This window comes from Euprymna scolopes, chromosome 19 (genome assembly GCF_053919585.1).
Source record: "Euprymna scolopes isolate OS-2025 chromosome 19, ASM5391958v1, whole genome shotgun sequence".
NCBI lineage: Eukaryota > Metazoa > Mollusca > Cephalopoda > Sepiida > Sepiolidae > Euprymna > Euprymna scolopes.
In genome coordinates this window covers 114,296,697-114,315,048 of record NC_136500.1, presented here as the reverse complement: position 1 = coordinate 114,315,048, position 18,352 = coordinate 114,296,697, and the positions used below count along the sequence as shown (strand labels likewise).

Below are 18,352 nucleotides of genomic sequence, written 5' to 3'. Positions count from 1 at the left end.
CCAAACTACTATAATATATATAATAGCTGCAACTAATGCCAAACTATTGGCATCATTTAAATTTTTTTACTGAACATGTGTAGAGTTAATGTGTCTTTGCTGTGCTTGGATGACTATTATCTTGAAAAGAATTTGAACAGCGTTTTGGATGATTTAACCTCTGACTTCACATGCATCTTTTCAAACTTAACATGGAATTTTAAACTGAACCTTTTTAGTTAAACCGTGGGGGAAGATTATTCTCATTCTGTCAGTCATGATGAATAGAAGTAACATTTTGAAAAAGATGTATTACACAGAAAGGCTCAGAAAAAAATGATTTTAATCATTTAATAAAATATTTGATAACATTTTTTTGGGTTTTCTAATATTTCTAAAATAATCTTACAAAATGTTTTCAAAGATGTGACCAAGCTCCTATTTAAAATTTGTGCCAAACCATGCACATACCCATGAACTTCAGACTTACGACAACCGTCAATAGAGTTAATACCACCAGAAAAATAAAGAGAAAAAGAAAACCCCCTAAAATTCAAACAGTGATTTTTAAAATGGTCTATTACATTGAAAAGCTAAAAAAATCTTATATATAAAAAGCTATATGTTTGTCTATGTCTCCAGATTTTCAAACTATCTCTTCTGAAACTAAAAGTCAGAGCTGTGCTAGGTGTCTCAAATTGGATTTTTTTATTAATCATTCTTTTATTGGGTCTTTAGCCGGTTAAAATAGTTTTTAAGGGGGGGGGGTCAAAATTGCCCCCCCCCCCCCAAAACGTTATACATTCTGTTGATTCATCTTAGTTTATTTTTAATCAGATCATATGCGTGTCACATTGGTAAAGTCACCAATTTTGAATGCTACAGTTTTGCTTTCGATTTTAATTCTAGCTGATAGCACCCAAATACGTTCTTTTTTTTTTTTTTTGCGTTTTGAAATCACGACTATAATAATATATACGATATCTGGACAAATTAAAATATCATATTTAAATATGATATTTTAATTTGTCAAGATTTCTTATTTTATGACCGGGCAAAGCTGGGCATCCCCCACCCAACTAGTTAAATAAAAAGAATTATATTCATTTAAAAAAGATTTTTTTTTGATTTATAAAATTTTCAAATTAACTTTACAATATTTTTAAAGATATGACCAAACTCCTAAGTAGATTTCATTTTATTCTTAATATTACCTTCAATGAAGATTGAACCTTGAAAGTGTCATATAGAACTGATTGTTAATCAACATGTTTATCTGTTGTTCCACGTCCACCGAAGATGATAATAGTAATCGAAATAATACAAATTATAATTTTGCTTAAATATCCCTACCACCTCGTTTTCTCATCACCATTCCACCCTATTTTATCTTACTATCTCTTAAATATTTCTAGTTCCCCAGAAAGAGAGAGAGAGAGAGAGAGAGGATGACAGTTTCTACTTTGAGAATCATTTAGGTCCTAAACAAACATAAAAATGGATACTTGCGCAGTGTGTGCAGAGAAATCACTTTTGACAAAAGCAGGCATCTGCATTATCAAATGTACCAAAAGCCCATTTGAATAAAAATTATGAATTCGCCATTTTTAATATCTAAGCCGTGTGTCCTGAGAGATTGTTTTGACAAAAGCGTGCACCTGTAATAATAATAATAATTATCAAATTTACCAAAAAGTCGTTTGAATAAAAATTATAAACCTGACGAGCACCTGCGTCAAGGAGTACCAAACTGATATTGTCAGAAAGAAAACTTAAGAGTATGTTTAAAAGGTTATTTTCGCCAATAGGTTACACAGGTGTAATTCAAGTCAGGTCAATCCAGTGAACAACAATGGCCGAATAAAACACTCTTGCAGTGTTGTTACAGTGTCAATACTATCCTAAAATGGGCATTTCAGGTGGACACACATGCTTATATAATAATAAAAAAGAATGCCGTCATTGGTTGATGATTGGGCCAAAAACAATCAACCCGTTGAATTCCTGTGTGTGCACCAACCATCCATAACCGTCAGAGATCAAAGATATATTATTATATTTTTCATATATCAGTGTGTTATCGTTCTTTTAAACACAGTAGTTATACAACAGCCTAACATATCAGCTTAGAATGGTGAACGTAAGATGTGGGTCTACAGAGACTCTTATAAAGTTATATAAGATTACAATATGGATGACAGAAATATTAAAGATATTACAAAGAAACATTCAAAATGGCTATCATGAAAAATGATAAAAGTGGAGTGGAAAGATGGGAGAGCATAAGGATGGAAGGAGTGCAGCTCTCAAACCGTAGCGGTTTATGTAGTGTTTGATGGATTAGGAAACAGAATGGATTGGATCATAATGATAGAAAAGCAAACAAAGTTATTTGACAATAGACAAACAATTGAAAGACATCTATTTATCGATTCATGAAAAATCTCTTGAAGGAGCATTTGATTATGAGATTATGTGGATCTTCTGCTTCAGAAACATTGACAAATCATCTCGTTTTGTCCCGAGACAGGCTCAAGAGGAGGATCAATCTAAAACAGCTTATCGGAAAGAAACGTCACAAGTTAAGCATCTCCAATCAATATCGTCCATCTAAATAATTATTTCTTTTTTCTATTATTTGTCTCAAACAATTTATACAAGATAAATGCTTATAGATTCACAAAGTCATTGACAAAGAAACTAAAGTGAATTAAAAAGAAAATAAATGCAGAGAAAATTCAAATCTCTTTGGTTAATCCTCAAATCTTTTTTTTTTTTTTTTTTTACAGAAAATATTAAGCTGCTTTCATTTTCTTTACATATAATTTTAACAGCAGCAAAGTAAAAGCCTGATTGGTTTTAAGATGTAGATATGTACAAGATTGAATATCCTGTGTCTATCTCTGAAATATGACATCAATCACATGACTATCCTAATTTTTTTTTTTTTTTTTTTGCTTTTATGCTACCAAACATATATGCAAATGTGAAGTTTAAACACTCAATCCTCCAGGGGAAACACCTTCAAACATTCATTATTTTAACCCGCACTCCATACATATCCAAATAATATGTAACGCCGCTAACACATTTTCTCGCATACAGAACGTTAATATTCTGGTACTATTCTTCTGCTCATGGCTTATTCACTCTGGCTTATAAAGGATTCCTCTTCAACCTTTTCATTACAGTAAAACTAACAATTCAGTTTCCTAAACACAATCATTAGACACTCAACATATTACAGCAACACTTAACTTCTATAAGTAGGAACATTGTACACATTGTAATTCATTATTGCTGCTTTTAATAATTGACATAGCTTGCAAAAGTTAAAACAAACTTCTAATTATATATATATATATGGCATAATGAAAGGAAACTATAAGGTATTTGCAGCTTCTCTTCCAATTTTCGGAGTTTTTTTTTTTTAATCATGTCCAAACGCATCTTATTTCCTTTTGGTGGATTGATTGTTGCTATTTTTAAGTTAAGGGCAAAATAGATTCACTGATTGATATAATTCAGTAATTGATTTTGTGCTACAAAACAAGAATTGTAAGTATAAACTGAATTAAAGGAATAAATTGTAAGTTGATCAACATCATGAAATTTGGTTGTTTTACGGCATATCAACCCTTTTCGATTATTTAATGCCGACTCCAGTGATTTGGAGGGAGGGGGAGACAACAAAAAACTTCGGTTATCTTTCAGATGCAAGGTTCCTTGTTTACTTGCGGTTGTAACGATGTAAGATTCCGTTGTACGGAAGACCAAATCGGCCATAATTTAAATATTTAAATTTATTTACTGAATTTAAATATTTAAATTGATATACTGTTTAAATGATAATATACGTCTACGATGTTTTTATTGGCGCTTTTCTTCGTATTTTTTAGTAACATGTTTTTGCACCATTTACAAGTTTTTGTTTACAAATATTTTTTTTAATACTGTAATAGTAAAATAAAGTTACATTTATTAATTATACGAAAAAAGTATCTCGTAATGTTTTCACACGAGATTTTTTTGCTGTTGATTTCTAACTTCATTTAATCATGAACAAATTAGTCGATGTGGTGATGCCAGCGGGAGATGTTTGTGCCACTAACACATTATTTAAAGACATTGTTACCAATACATGTGACAATTTAACCACTATGAAATGGTTGGCACATCGTGGTTTAATCGCCAACCAACAGACGTGTCCAAAATGCAATGTAGTTCCTAGCTGTCGGATGAACCTTCAATGTCGACGGGGCAAGGAATATATGGACGGACGAGAGCAAATTTATGCACCGTAAATACCACCGAGGAAGATATCACGAAGGGCAGTGGGTCCTTGGTATGGTCGAGAGAGAGTCAAATGTGACTATGATGGTGCCAGTCGACAGTAGAGATGCTGGAACTCTTCTGCCAATAATTCAGAAGTATGTGCGACCTGGCACAAGGATAATAACTGATGGTTGGCGTGCATATAGTACCCTGCCTAACCATGATGTGGTAAATCACACCTATAATTTTACAGATCCGAATGACCCCACTATTAACACAAATCGCATTGAGGGTAAATCTTCAGGAATTTCTTTGGCGGCGGCGAATAAAGGAAAATTATTTTAGTAACATTCTATATTGGATACGTTTTTTTTATGAAGTTTAAGTAAAAAAAGTTCACTTTTTTTATTATTAAAAATACATTTCATGAAAACACTCATTATAAAATGTTCACGTTATTTAATTAAAAGTTCTCAATTTTGTTATTTTGTTACAAATTTCTAATAAAGATTATTTTAATTTTAACGGTAATTTGGTTTTCATTATAAACTCCGTCATGTTAAAGGCTTTAAAATCACTTTAAATAGTAAATCAATTTTAATATTTAAAAAAAAACCCAGAAATCAACAGGAAAAAAATCTCGTGTGAAAACATTACGAGATACTTTTTCCGTATAATTAATAAATGTATCTTTATTTTACTATTACAGTATTAAAAAAATTATTTGTAAAAAGAACTTGTAAATGGTGCAAAAAAATGTTATTAAAAATAAGAAAAGCGCCAATAAAAACATCATAGATATTTTGGACGATTTGGTCTTCTTCCGTACAACGGAATCTTACATCGCTAAAACCGCAAGTAAACAATGAACCTTGCATCTGAAAGATAACCAAAACTTCTTACAGATATTTCTTCAGATGTTTATTTATGTTGCTTGATTTGGCCGTAGTCTTCAGGATTATTTCATATTGAGGGGGTTCTTTTGTAGATAAATGTTTGATATACTTGGTTTGTATAGTTTTATTATATATTGATGATTTGTTTGTTGTGTGTGTTTAGATATTTTGTATATTTTCACATTGTTGTAATAAGTGTTTAGACTTTGTTGTATATTTCAGTTTTTTTAAGGAAGTCCATGATGTTTTTGGTTTCGACTTCTTTGAGTATTTTTCCTAGTTTTCTTTTGTTGAAATATTTTCCTCTTATAATTTTTGTATTTTTACAATCCTCAAATATGTTTCATAGTCAGTAAGTATCCACATTGGCACTTTGGTTGTTGTTTTTGTTTTAATAAATAATCATGGGTTAGATGTGTATGTCCTATGTGGAGTCGATTTAGTATGACTTCTGTTTATTATTTTGTGTCCATTTTTTTAAGATTAGGTGTTATTTTGAAGAGTTTGTTTTCTTTATTCAGTTTTCATGACTTGCCATTTCTCTTTTAAGTGTTTATTTATTTACTGTATAGGGAATTTTGAGATTTTTATCTATGGTCATTTTTAGGGATGACTTTGCTGCTAGATCAGCTTTGTCTCTTTCATTTATACCTATGTAACTTGGTATCCAGCATACTATGATTTCTTATCTTTTTTTCTAATTTGTTTAGTTTAATCATGATATTTATTATTAGGTTTTTTTTTTCTTTTAGAGCTATTAATACAGATAATGAGTCGGAGAAGATGATAAATTTTTGGTTGTGGTCTTCTGTTATGATGTCGTGCCATATCTATGGCAGTTGTTTTGGCACTAAAGATAGATGCTTCATTTGGTAATCTTTTCCTTTTGGTAGTTTTTCCTGTTATTGCAGTGCTGCCGGTGCTTTTTGTGTCCTTGGAGCTGTCAGTGAAAATGTTTTGGTGGTTTGGGAAGGCACCAAGTGCAAGTCTCAGTCCCTGATGGTGTATCGTGTTTAATGTTTATAGGTATGATTTTCTGGCTGAACCATAGATCATAGAGCCATAGTCCAATTTAGATTGAATTATTGTTTTGTAGAGTTTAAGATTATCTTGATCTGCTCCCCATTTTGTGTAAGCCACAACACATAGTAGTTGAAGAGTCTGATTGCATTTTGTCTAAAGTTTTTGGATGTGTAGTAGAAAAGTTAGTTTCTTGTCAAATGTTATGCCAAGAAATTTATATTCGTCTACAACTGGTATTTCATCATTATATAATTTTAAATCTGGGTTTAGACGTAGCTTGCGTTGTTGGCAGAAGTGGATGCATTTGGTTTTTGTTTTTGATATTGTGAAGCCATTTGTTGTAGTCCATTTGAGTATTTTGTTAAAGGATTGTTCGAGTTGTCGCTCTATAGTTTTCATGTATTTTAATTGGTAACAGATCATAAAATCATTGGCATACATGGCACCATTTATCCCAGGATTGCTTTAGATCTTAGATTGGGAACATTGTCAATTTTTTTTTTTATCTCCAGGCAGTGAGGTTTAATTTTGGGGTAGCTTTTTGATTTTTTTTTGTCTTGAGTGCCTTTGTTGGCTCTTGATTTCGATTAGTTCAAATTTGTTTTCATCCTCAACCAGCACCATTTCTATTTTTTGTTTATTATGTTGATTTTCTTTAGGAGGTTTTGTTTTGGTAGGTGAAAAAAACCTTGGGTTTAGTAGTAGTATTGGATAGGTTTATAGTTTCAGCCTCATCTCTCTGGAAATGGGGATTCTCCTTCAGGTCCCATTTAGTTAGTTTAGTTAAGTTTTCCTTTAATGTCTCCACTAGTAACTTTAATTCTTTCATCAATTCAGTCAGGTTGTTTTGTACTGTCTCTTGTTTTGAGATTGAGCTATTTGTAGTTTTTGCTATACTTGCATATGTTGGGGAGTCTGGTGTGCCCTCAACTAGTCTTCTTGCCTCCGCATATGGTAGAGTTCTGGTGTGTTTGATTTTAGTTATTAGTTTATCCTTTTTCCAAACTTTGCATTCTTTTGAATCAGCTGCATGGTTTTGTTTGCAGTTTGCACATTTTGATGACATTTCGCAGTTGATGTGTTCCCCAATTCCACCACAATGCATCTGTCTTTGTGGTGGCCAAATTTATGGCAGTTGTGACATCGTAATGGGTTTGGGATATAGGTTCTACCTTTTCTATCATATAGTCGATTTTTATTTCTGTGAGAGGTTTGGGGGTATTGAAGTTTAAGATGTAGGTGTTCGTTGGGATCATGTGGTTATTTTTTTAAATGCTTATTCTTCTGATTTCTGTGACTCTTTGCTCCTTTAAGTTATTTTTAATTTCTTTTGGCAAGCAAAGTGCAAGTTCTGGGCTCTTTATCACACCCTTTGAAGAGTTCAAGGTGATGTGGGGGTAGGCTTTTATTTTGAGGTTGTAGATGTGGTTTTGATTTAGAAGTCTATTTGCTGAGAGTTTATTTGGTACTTCTATAAGGAGGGTGTTGTTACTTAGTTTTTTGATTTGCGTAGTTTTGGTTATAGATCTGATTTCTTTTTCGGTAACGAATGGGGACAATTTGGTGATTGGAGTACGCCTCTCCATAGATTCCAAAACAATGAATCTTGGGAATATTCTATGATTATCTAATTCTATATCCGAGTCTGATTCATCTTCACTTTTTGGATGGGGTCTTTTGATTTTTTTGGAAGCCATAGATTATATATTTTTTCCTTTATCATCCTTGCTCCCCACCCTCCTTGGAGCCCTAAATTGGGAGATGGTTGGGGGGAAACCCATTCGCCCAAACACCTCAGGGATACAAGGATGACATACTCAAACAGTGAGTGTATCTGCTTATGACAATTTATTTATTTACTTGGACCCAGCAAGTTATAATAAAGGGTTGTCGGTCGCATCAGGTTGAACTATTTGATTGGCCTTTGCCATCGCCTTCTAGTATCAGCATGTTTTTTTATTTTTTTTTTTTTTTAAAGGTGTGTGTGTGATGTATTTGTATTTCTCTTTTTGTGAGGGTTTACTGTTATTAGGGCTTGGCATGACTAGCCCATTGATCGGGTCGGACCTTCCCGACAGCCTGTCTAATTGAAGTAAGGGCCAAAGTGGAGTGTTGTAGACTCATGGCCACTTGGGTCCGGGACATGAGGTACTCAGCCACCAGGATCCCATTCTAGAGCATTACGGGTCGCCACCCACGGCCAACAGGTGGCCTCATTGAAGGACTTTTACTCTCTGCAGGGGGGCAGTCAGTGTATTCTAATGCTCCACCGACGGGATTGGGAAGTAGGGAAGGAAAAAGAAAGGAAAGGAGGAGGCGAAGGGGGCTGTTGTTTTTGTTTTTGCAGAACATAATTAAGTTTTACAAGAGAATAGAAAACAAAAACAGAAAATCGATGTAGGTGCATTTTGTCTCAGGAAGCCAATAGACAGCCTGATCTGGTAGCACCAGATGAAATTGGGAATATAGACTTTTTGTCATATTTTTTTTTTTTCTTTTTTTTTTTTTACATGGTAGTCACCCCACTTATCAAGGTCCGGAAGCCACTTGGGGATAAGGGTTATTGCGTGTATAGTAATCAATGGGATAGTATCATACTAATCGTTAGTATTGGAGATTTGATAAAGTGTCTTACTTAAGGGGGGAGGTTCATCAGGAATTTGTTTATGTTGAACTTGAAGACATCCAAGTTGTAGTCAGGTGGGAAACAGGCAAACAGAAGAGAGTTCCACAGGCGTGCACTTCTAAGAAAGAAGCTTTGATCATGGAATCTACGTTTTGATTTTGGTACAGATAAAGAGCGTGGAAAATTATTGACAGTGGTTTCAGCCAGACGGGTGTTTATCGTGAAAGATTGGTGAGGGGGGACAAGAGATTGAAGCTCAGACGAATACTTGCCATGGAAGTAACGATAAAACAAAGACAGGCTCGTAATGTGTCTTCTGTGGGAGAGAGGTTACAGGGAAGAGAGAAGGGCATCCCCCATAAGCCACAAAGTCTATTTTGTACTCTGTCAAGGCAGGATAGGCTGTTTTTAGCAGCTCCTGCCCAGATGTAGCAGCAGTACTCCATCCCTGGACGTACTTGGCTTTTATATAGATAGAGAATTGCATCAGTAGTGAGATATCTTCTGGAGCGGTAGAAGGATCCCACCATTTTCCCAACGGCCTTAGCAACAGACCTGATGTATGTGTTCCACTTCATATCAGGAGTAAAGGTCAATCCCAGAAGTTTGTCAAGACATGGAGCCTCCCCAAGACGAGAGCCATCCATTTCAATTGATGCCAGATGGGGATCAGAGCGTTGATGATGTGAAGATAGGAGCTTGGTTTTAGATGCATTAAAAGTAACTAGCCACCTCTTCCCCAAGATCAGAGGAGAGAGAATCATAGAGAATTTTGTCATTTACGGCCTTTGATGTGTTGCCATAGATGGTCGTGTCATCAGCATAGATGTCAACGAATGATTTAAGTATGTGTTTTGGGAGATCATTGATGTAGATCAGGAAGAGAGTTGGCCCTAGGATGGACCCCTAAGGAACTCCAGCATTAATACTGTGAGCCTCTGATTTCTATTCATCAACTACTACTCTTATGAGCCTATCAGAGAGAAATGATTTAATGAGAAAACATTTCCAGTTATACCGTAGCTGGAAACCTTGTGAAGTAGGCCTTTATGCCATACTTTATCGAAGGCCTTTGATATGTCAAGAGCAATTGCCCTAGAAAGGAAGCCTTTGTCGAGAGATTCACTAATCCTATGAGATATAACTGTTAGCACATCTGCTGTAGATCTAGCAGAACGGAAACCATATTGCATGTCACTAAGAAGGTTGTTTTTGCTGAGGTGGTTGACTACTACTTTATTTAATATGGATCCCAACAACTTACTCATGACACACAGCAGACTTATTGGTCTGTACTGAGAGGGAGATGACTTATCACCTGAATTCTTAAATGCAGGGAATACTGATGAGGTTTTCCAGGGTGTTGGGAAGCACTTCTCCTTAAGACAATGCTTAAACAGTTTTGTAAGTATGGGAGCAAGTTCTGGTTGAAGCTTTTTCAACATTATAATTGGAATGCCATCAGGACCAGTTGCTTTACTGGAATCAAGGTTCTTGATTAGCTTGGCAATCTCAGGCACAGATATTTGTATGCTGCATAACGTCTTGTCTGTTATAGGAGGAAATACACGGAGTTGATGGCCTTCGTCACATAGGGTAGAATTAGTTGCAAAGTTCTTGGCAAATAGTTTGGCCTTGTCTGATGCTGATGAGATGACCTCAGGTCTATTGATGATGGTTGGGATAGAACGCACGCTTCTGTTCAGGATCCTGTTTGCTATTTACCAAAACTGGTGGGAACCAAGCTGCTGCTCAGTTACTTTAGATTTAACAGACTGAGCATATAGCTCTCTTGCATTTTTTATTACTCTTTTACAGTGGTTGCTGGCAGTCCTGAAAGCAGCCTTAGTCTCAGTTCATCTATTATGTTGGTAGCTATGGAAAAAGTGATTTCTGTGCGCGATGGCAGCAGTACATTCTGGGGAGAACCATGGCTGGCTGTTAGGTTCATTATATGCTCTGCAATTACATTGAACTTCTTAAATAAGGATTATTATGTATAAAAACAAAATATAAGTTAATAAATAATATTTTCACAGAAATATATATATGATGATTGCTACTTCTTGATAGAAGTTTGCCACCTCTTCAGTTAAGTGTTGTGCATCTGTGTGCACACGTAGGTGACTTTTTAATCCAGCTTTAGTCCTACATAAAAGTACACAAATGTGATATAAAAACTTTCCTCCTTGTAAAGGTTATCGCATGATAATATTGTGAATTCTCAAATGTCGTGTCAGGTCACTTTTAGATTTGCAAATTAGACCACAAATATGACAACCTAGCATTGCTGGATGTGCTGTAAAAACCTCTTCATAAGATTTATTCCTGTCTTTGTGTGATTTCAGATGATTTATAAAACCAGGTTTTTGACAAAAAGTATATTCCACATACAGTGCACTTCAGTTTCCGTTGTAATTTCACTGACATTATATTTTCGTCTTGTTTTTTTAAAACATGTTTCAAGACAACAAGATCTACATGCTGCTCTTAAAAAATCTTACAACTTTTTCTGATGGTTTTTCTCCAGTGTTTCACTTGGGCTTTCCAGTTATGTACATCCATCAAGTATTTTCAAGTTGTTTTTAAGAGAATCCGTAAACCTTTTTCTTGGTTTATGCTGTGGTCTTTCACCCCTATCTATCTTGCCAGGTTTAGGAAGTCTTTTGTCTTCCATCATAACCAAGTATCCAGTGCAGCGCATCTGATTTTGAATGATTTTCATTTCTATACTAGTATTATTTGATCGTTCAAGAACTACAGTGTCAGGCATTAGAGTCCTCTAGTTAATATTAAGTATTCTCCGAATACAACTTTGGTGAAAACTTTCCAATAACTTGAGATGCCTTCTGTATGTTGTCCAAATCTCTGATCCATATAGCAGCGTAGTGATAACGCATGCTTCAGAAACACTTAGTTTTGTTTTTGGTGTGATTGTCCGATCTGACCATACACGTTTCTCCAGTTTTCCAAAAGCAGAACTGGATTTGGCTATTCTGTAATTAATCTCAGCATCAAGCGTACAGTCCTTACTCAGCATACTACCCAGATATATAAAATTGTCCATAACATTTAACTTCTTACCATCAACCAAGATGTTTGGTTCAACATATGTCATTTCTATAGGAGAGGAATACATAACATGTTTTCTTGAGACTGATGGTAAGTCCCAAAACTTTACAAGCCTTTGATAACTTGTCCATAATCATCTGTGTGTCTGCTTCTAAATGTGAAACTAGGTCTTCATCATCTGCATATAAAAGTTCAAGAACAAGGTTCTGAAAAGTTTTTAACTTTGCGTTGAGACATCCAAGGTTAAAAAAGTTTACCTGATGTGCGAAACCAAAACTTCACCGCAATTGTTAAAAGCATGCACCAGCATCAACGCAAAATATATGGAAAATAATGTAGGAGCAAGTATGTCACCTTGTTTCACACTGTTTTCAATTGAAATTGGATCAGACAGATCTATTAAAGTTCACTCGGGCTTTCATATTATGGTGTAACAGCTGAAGCAACTCCACAAAACTAGTAGGACAGCCTTGCTTCCTAAGAATCTTCCAGAGTGCATTGCGATTAATGGTGTCAAAAGCTTTTGTCAGAACAACAAAAACTTGCTACAAAGGCACTTGCTGCTCCATACATTTTTCCATTAGCTGTCGTGCATAGAATATCATATCCATTGTGCCACGGCCAGATCTAAAACCACATTGATTCTCTGGGATGATAGAGGAACAAATCAATTTCAGCAAACAATTTAACATTTTTACGAAAACCTTTCCTACTGCTTCAAGCACGTTAATGCCTCTATAATCACCGCACTCAGATTTTGACCTCTTTCCTTTATAAACTGGGATCAATATTGCATCAATCCAATCTTGAGGGATAGCATTACCATGCCAAACAGCAAAAATGAGTGTATAGACTGCATTGATAACGCTACCACCCCCAAATAGCAATAATTCAACAGGTATGCAATCAAGTCCAAGTGCTTTTCCCTTATTAATCCCTATTAATGTTCTCTTGGTCTCATCAATGCTGGGATCAGTCATCATCGCATCAATGACCCCCATTTCGAGGGAGACTATCAATAACTTTATCATTTACTTCAGACGGATTATCAAAAAGATCTTGAAAATTTTCTGTCCATCGTTCCATGATTCTCTCAAGATTGTAGAAAAGGGCAGAACTATCTTCGGATTTCACAGGTATCAATGTTGGAGGCTGCGACCCAAAAGCTTGTCTGATTTTGTAATACATATCTTGAATTTTTGCTGTCATAATCTGCCTGGATGTCTACTGAGAATTTGGCCACCACTTGTTCTTCATTTGGCGTGTCTCACACTGTACTTTTAATTTTGCTTCTTTATACAATTTTTTTCTGTAGTTGTTTTAGCTGATTCATTAGTACACAAACATATCACATGAGCCTTTTTCTCCTCTTCCAAATGATTGGTGATTGTAGGATCATTTTCATCAAACCAACCCCTATGTTTGTTTTTGTTAAAGCCAGGAATTTCAACTCCTTTGCTTTATGCTTGTGACTTGAATCGTTTCCAAAGTTTTGTGAAATGAGATATTAATAAATGAGATCCTAAGAGTTTCCCATGCTTCCTTAGTAACTTGGAGACATCGATGCATTTAGACACTTTTACTCCACTGGCTCTGACCTGCTTTCTTATACACATCTTAAGTTTAGTAGGAACCAGATTGTGATCAGTGTCACAGTCTGCACTCCACATAACTCTTACAATACACATATCCTGAATATCCCGCTTACGCATGATGACATAATCAAGAATATGACCATGCTTTGATCTAGGGTGTATCCAAGTTAGCTTGTAAATGGGTTTTTGTTGGTAGAAGGTGTTACATACTGCAAAAGAAGAATCCCATTATCATTTGCCTTACCAAGGTCATATTTTTCTAAGACACCCCAGGTGTTGTGATCACTTTAAACCCGTGCATTAAAGTCTCCAAGCAACAAAATATTATATGCTTTTGGTATCCCTTTGATACAATTCCGTAGATCTTGATAAAAACCCATTTTGACATCCTGCCAACTATCCAAAATAAGAATCACAAGGTACCCTCAGTAACATGATTCAATCACTAATTCCACAAGGTTGTTAAAACTGAAATATGATCTTTGTCCTGATAGCAAAACCAACTCCTCCTTCCCTTTTTAATCCCTTAAGTTTGCCTTTCCAGAAAAACGTATACCCTGCACTTTTTTCAGTAAGTTGATCATCACTAAAACGGGTTTCAGATAGAGCAGTAATATCCACATTGTATCTAGCTAATTCTCTGGCGACAATAGCTGTTCTTCGGTCCAGATTAACTGACTCTTTCATATCAAGAAGTGTCCTTATGTAACAATATTCATTTTGGTTTTCTTTTGTAGAATAAATCACATTGTTTTTTCTTTTGTTTCCCCTGCAGAAATGATCAACCGTCAACCGCAGGTAACTGACTAGATGAAAATAAGAACAGACGATTTTTAGGTCATCTTTTCTAGGCCTTTCCCATGATCTGGGTGAGCAGTGCTGTCCCTTAAAAGGGCTGCTCAGTCGCAAAAAAACTCACCAAAACTAATTCCTGTTCCTCAAAACTAACAGCGATATTAAGATAAGCTTTAAGCCACCTCTCTGCAGATTTATGACAACATACTTCCAACTTGTTAGGTCTGTATACGTCATCTCCCCTCTATCGCCACAGGACTTGTAAAGAAGAGATATCTGTACAAAATTATCTCAACGATAAATGCTTGTACAACACATGTATCACTCTCTGAGCATGCACAGTCAGAATTCAATGACAAGCAAGTGCAAGATAACTAGTAACTGTATCAGCCGCAGATTTTCTTGAGCCTCCTTCTCACAAAAGTGCAGTCTTGTTAAAACATACTTTCACACACAGAGGTCAGGCCACCACTAGCCACTAGATACTGGACATATATATATATATAAACAATGGCATGTAAAATTCCAATGGATAAGTTTTCATTCATTTTTTTTTTTTGTGCATTTCAAAATATATCAAGGTAATTTGACAACCATTTTGCACACAAGCAATCAGAATGTTCAGATAAAAATGAAAACTATTTAAAATTACCCTTTTTTTAAACAATCATGGATTCATTTTCGTTAGCAGAGTTCATCCTGGTTATCATCATAGTGGTCATCATCATAGTGGTCATCATCATAGTGGAACAAGCAATTTACACATCCCTATCTATTTGGAATTTATATGATAGCTCTTCTGACCTGCAACTGTTTCTGCAAATCTTTCTATGCGGCATCATTAAACACAACCAATTAGTGGTATCTACCTAAATAATACGGTACAGGTGAGTCTAGACTTAAAACCTTATACATAATCATACCTAAGTAACCTTTTGTATTTGGTTAAGTACATTACAAAAGTATATTACTGCTAGGTAATATGCAACACTAGTAATCTGAACGTCATACTAGGAGATTATTTTCTTATTATAGACTGTTAGGCGCAAAGCGTAATTTCAGTTCTGATACTACACTTCATCTTTTTGGTCAATGAAAGAGAAATCCTTATAGACGGAGGCAATTTTAATTTTTGTCCCAATAAAGAGAGTCACCTTTTTAGAGCTAGATTTCCCCACATTAAAAAAATTGACTGTGTCTAACTCTACTCAGCAGGCGGCAAGTAAATGGGAACTTAACTCATTTTACATTAATTTCTTAGAATCAATTTTTGTATAAGAAAAATAATTTTTTGTTTTGTATAAAAAAAAAGTAATTTTTTTTGTATGAGAAAAATATTTTTTTTGCATAAGAAAAAAATTTGGGGGGGTGTAAGAAAAATAATTTTTTTTTTGCACAAGAAAAAAACATAATTTTGTAGAAAATACCTTACTAAATTATTTTAAATGTTATCAAGTAACTCTTATTTACTTGTGTCCTCCATGAAAACTGGATGCCATGCAAGGTCACCTTAATGTGAGGATTTAGCCTATTAAGCATTAAAGGCAGGCAACAAATTATTTAAATTTTCTAAGTTCAATTAGCAAGTTAGAGCGAGTCAGGTGACTATGAATTTGCTCTTCCTCATTTACTGCAATAGAGAGGTACTTTCTTGGAGTATAACAACATTTCATGACCTTTATCCAAGTTGAAACACTTAAACAATATTTACGTTATAAGGAACGGCTAATTTTAGCAAATAAAATTTGCAACCAATAACAAAAACATGGCATGAAATCAGATATATCTTTGTGATACAATTAAAGTTACTTTTGGGCACGGCAATGCCAAGTGACCCAAAAGAAGAAACACTTAAATAACATCCGTCTTTTTTTTTTTTTTTTGCTTCTCACAACATTGTTTTTGGCCATCCTGGACCTCTAGTCACTGGGCTGAAAAACAATTAAAAACAAAAAGGTGTGATTAAAGATTACACAACCTTTGCTTCATTACAGACTCCCTGTACAGACACCCTTACAGGTAGTATCCAGTGTCTCATAAGGTTGTAAGGATCTCAAAAATAAGATGCATGGTGAATGACAAATTTTACATAATATACTTCTAGATTTAAGTTGATTCTCTAACTTTCTTTCTATAAAGAACACACAAAATTTTGTGTGTATATATATATATATATATATATATATATATATATATATATATATGTTTACTAGCAGAAGTACATGTCATTGACTGGATTAAAAAAAAAGAGTCTTCAAAAAATGAACTTTTATTTATGAAAATTTGAAAGGTCATGGAAAGGAGGTGTCGGTGTAAAGAAATAGCTTCAAACTTTTGGGCGATCAAAGCCAAATCAACCCCTTCAAACGAGCATGAAGGGGCAGTAGTGCAAATCTTTATTGACACAAAAGTATGAACACTAATTAAGGTTCCTCATTATAAGTGACTCCCATGGGGCTTCACCTCCGTTGGTGTGAGTGAGCAATGTAATGTGTAAAAACCTTCCCTTTCCCATGATGGGGTTATTATGGCAAGTTCGGTAGCTCTACATCAAACCGTATGAGTGTACATATGGTTCCCATTTATGAGTGACAGCACTGAGGCCCTCACCTGTTGATGGGGGTTAGCGATGTAACCCGTCAAACCTTCACCTTCCCATGATGGGTTATCCTGCCAAATTTAGTAGCTCTACCTGAAACGGTGTGAGCATGTATAGGGTTTCCCCCGCTAGGGCCCCACCCCCATTGGTATGTGTAGGGGGTTGACTTTATCATACCCATTTTTGCTCCTTGATACCTCTATCATTGTATGTGGTTAGTTTAGTATAATAGCAAACCATATCGGAGCCTATTCGTGTACACACAGATGTTGAGCTTTATTATATAGACATAATATGGTGCCCACATAAGATTCATATATAAGCAAATCTAAAAGAAAATATGCACACTGTGCATGTAATATTGCCATTCAAATCAAGTAATTTCATTTTCGTTTTTTTAGATTAATAAAAAAAAAAAGAAGCAAACAAAGGAATTATGTTGAAATATATCCAATAAAAAACAAACAAAAAAAAACAAGTTATTTCTTTTGTGCCTCTAAATTTACCGACTTAGAGAAAATATAAATTACATTTTTCTGTATATTTTTTCCTGTTGGTCATTTTCAATTATGTGTGTGTGTGTGTAAATTGTTACTTTTATCTCAGTTGATATCTACATTTTTTATCTTTGTAGGTACATAACACATCATTGCTTGAGTGACGTATGTTTTCTATTACATGATAATTTTAAATTTCAGCATCCAATTGCTGTTAGCAGCATAAAAAGGTTTCCAATAGTTTATCAAATGCCGTATACCCCCCTCCCCACGCCACTATTCAAAGAAGCATCTATGAAGACAGCTTCAACTTTTAGTTAAATTTGCATGGAAAGTCATAAAAAAAAAAAAAAAAAAAAAAAAAAAAAAATGGCCAAAAGCAAATCTTCAGAATGTTTGATGAATAAAACCAGAGTCATGAAAATGTCAGCAGAAGAGAATAGCACCGAGTGGTTTGTATCATCACCAGAGTCAATGCTCATAATTGGTTCAAAGAAATGGATCCATGTATTTTGCTTTATCCATTCTTTCGCAGATGTGTGTGTGTGCGTGCGTGTGTGGAGGGGGGGGTCATGAAATAAGAATGTGCAAGAGAGAATTTGAATAAAATTACTCAAGTCATGTCCATGTTCTGATACAATAGAATCGTTCTTGTTTTTTTTTGTTTTGTTACATTATCACCAAAACTGATAAAAGATCTCAAAGAAAATTTTTTTTTTTTAACATATTGGATGTCGTTTATTGAAGTACACAGGTAAACGTGAATCACAAGTTATGCAAATTTAATCAACAAGAACTCGCACACAAAGTTAGATTACATTTTCACATGCATCAATGCAGCTCTTCAAGAGGCTCTGTCTGTCAGTCTGTCACTAAATAGCAGTTTTAGATGCAAAGATGCATATCGAACGATTGCAGCTTAAAAATATCCATTATATTTTCATTTATAAATGGAGCAAATTTAAATTCTTACTCCAGATAACTAATATTTAATG

At 34.8% G+C, this 18,352-nt stretch overlaps 1 protein-coding gene across 8 annotated transcripts in view; it reads right to left on the bottom strand.

The window, feature by feature from the left end:
• The window catches only part of LOC145239883 (syntaxin-binding protein 5-like), a 678,091-nt gene that overhangs the window by 211,534 nt on the left and 448,205 nt on the right, over positions 1-18,352 (bottom strand). The window lies entirely within an intron of this gene.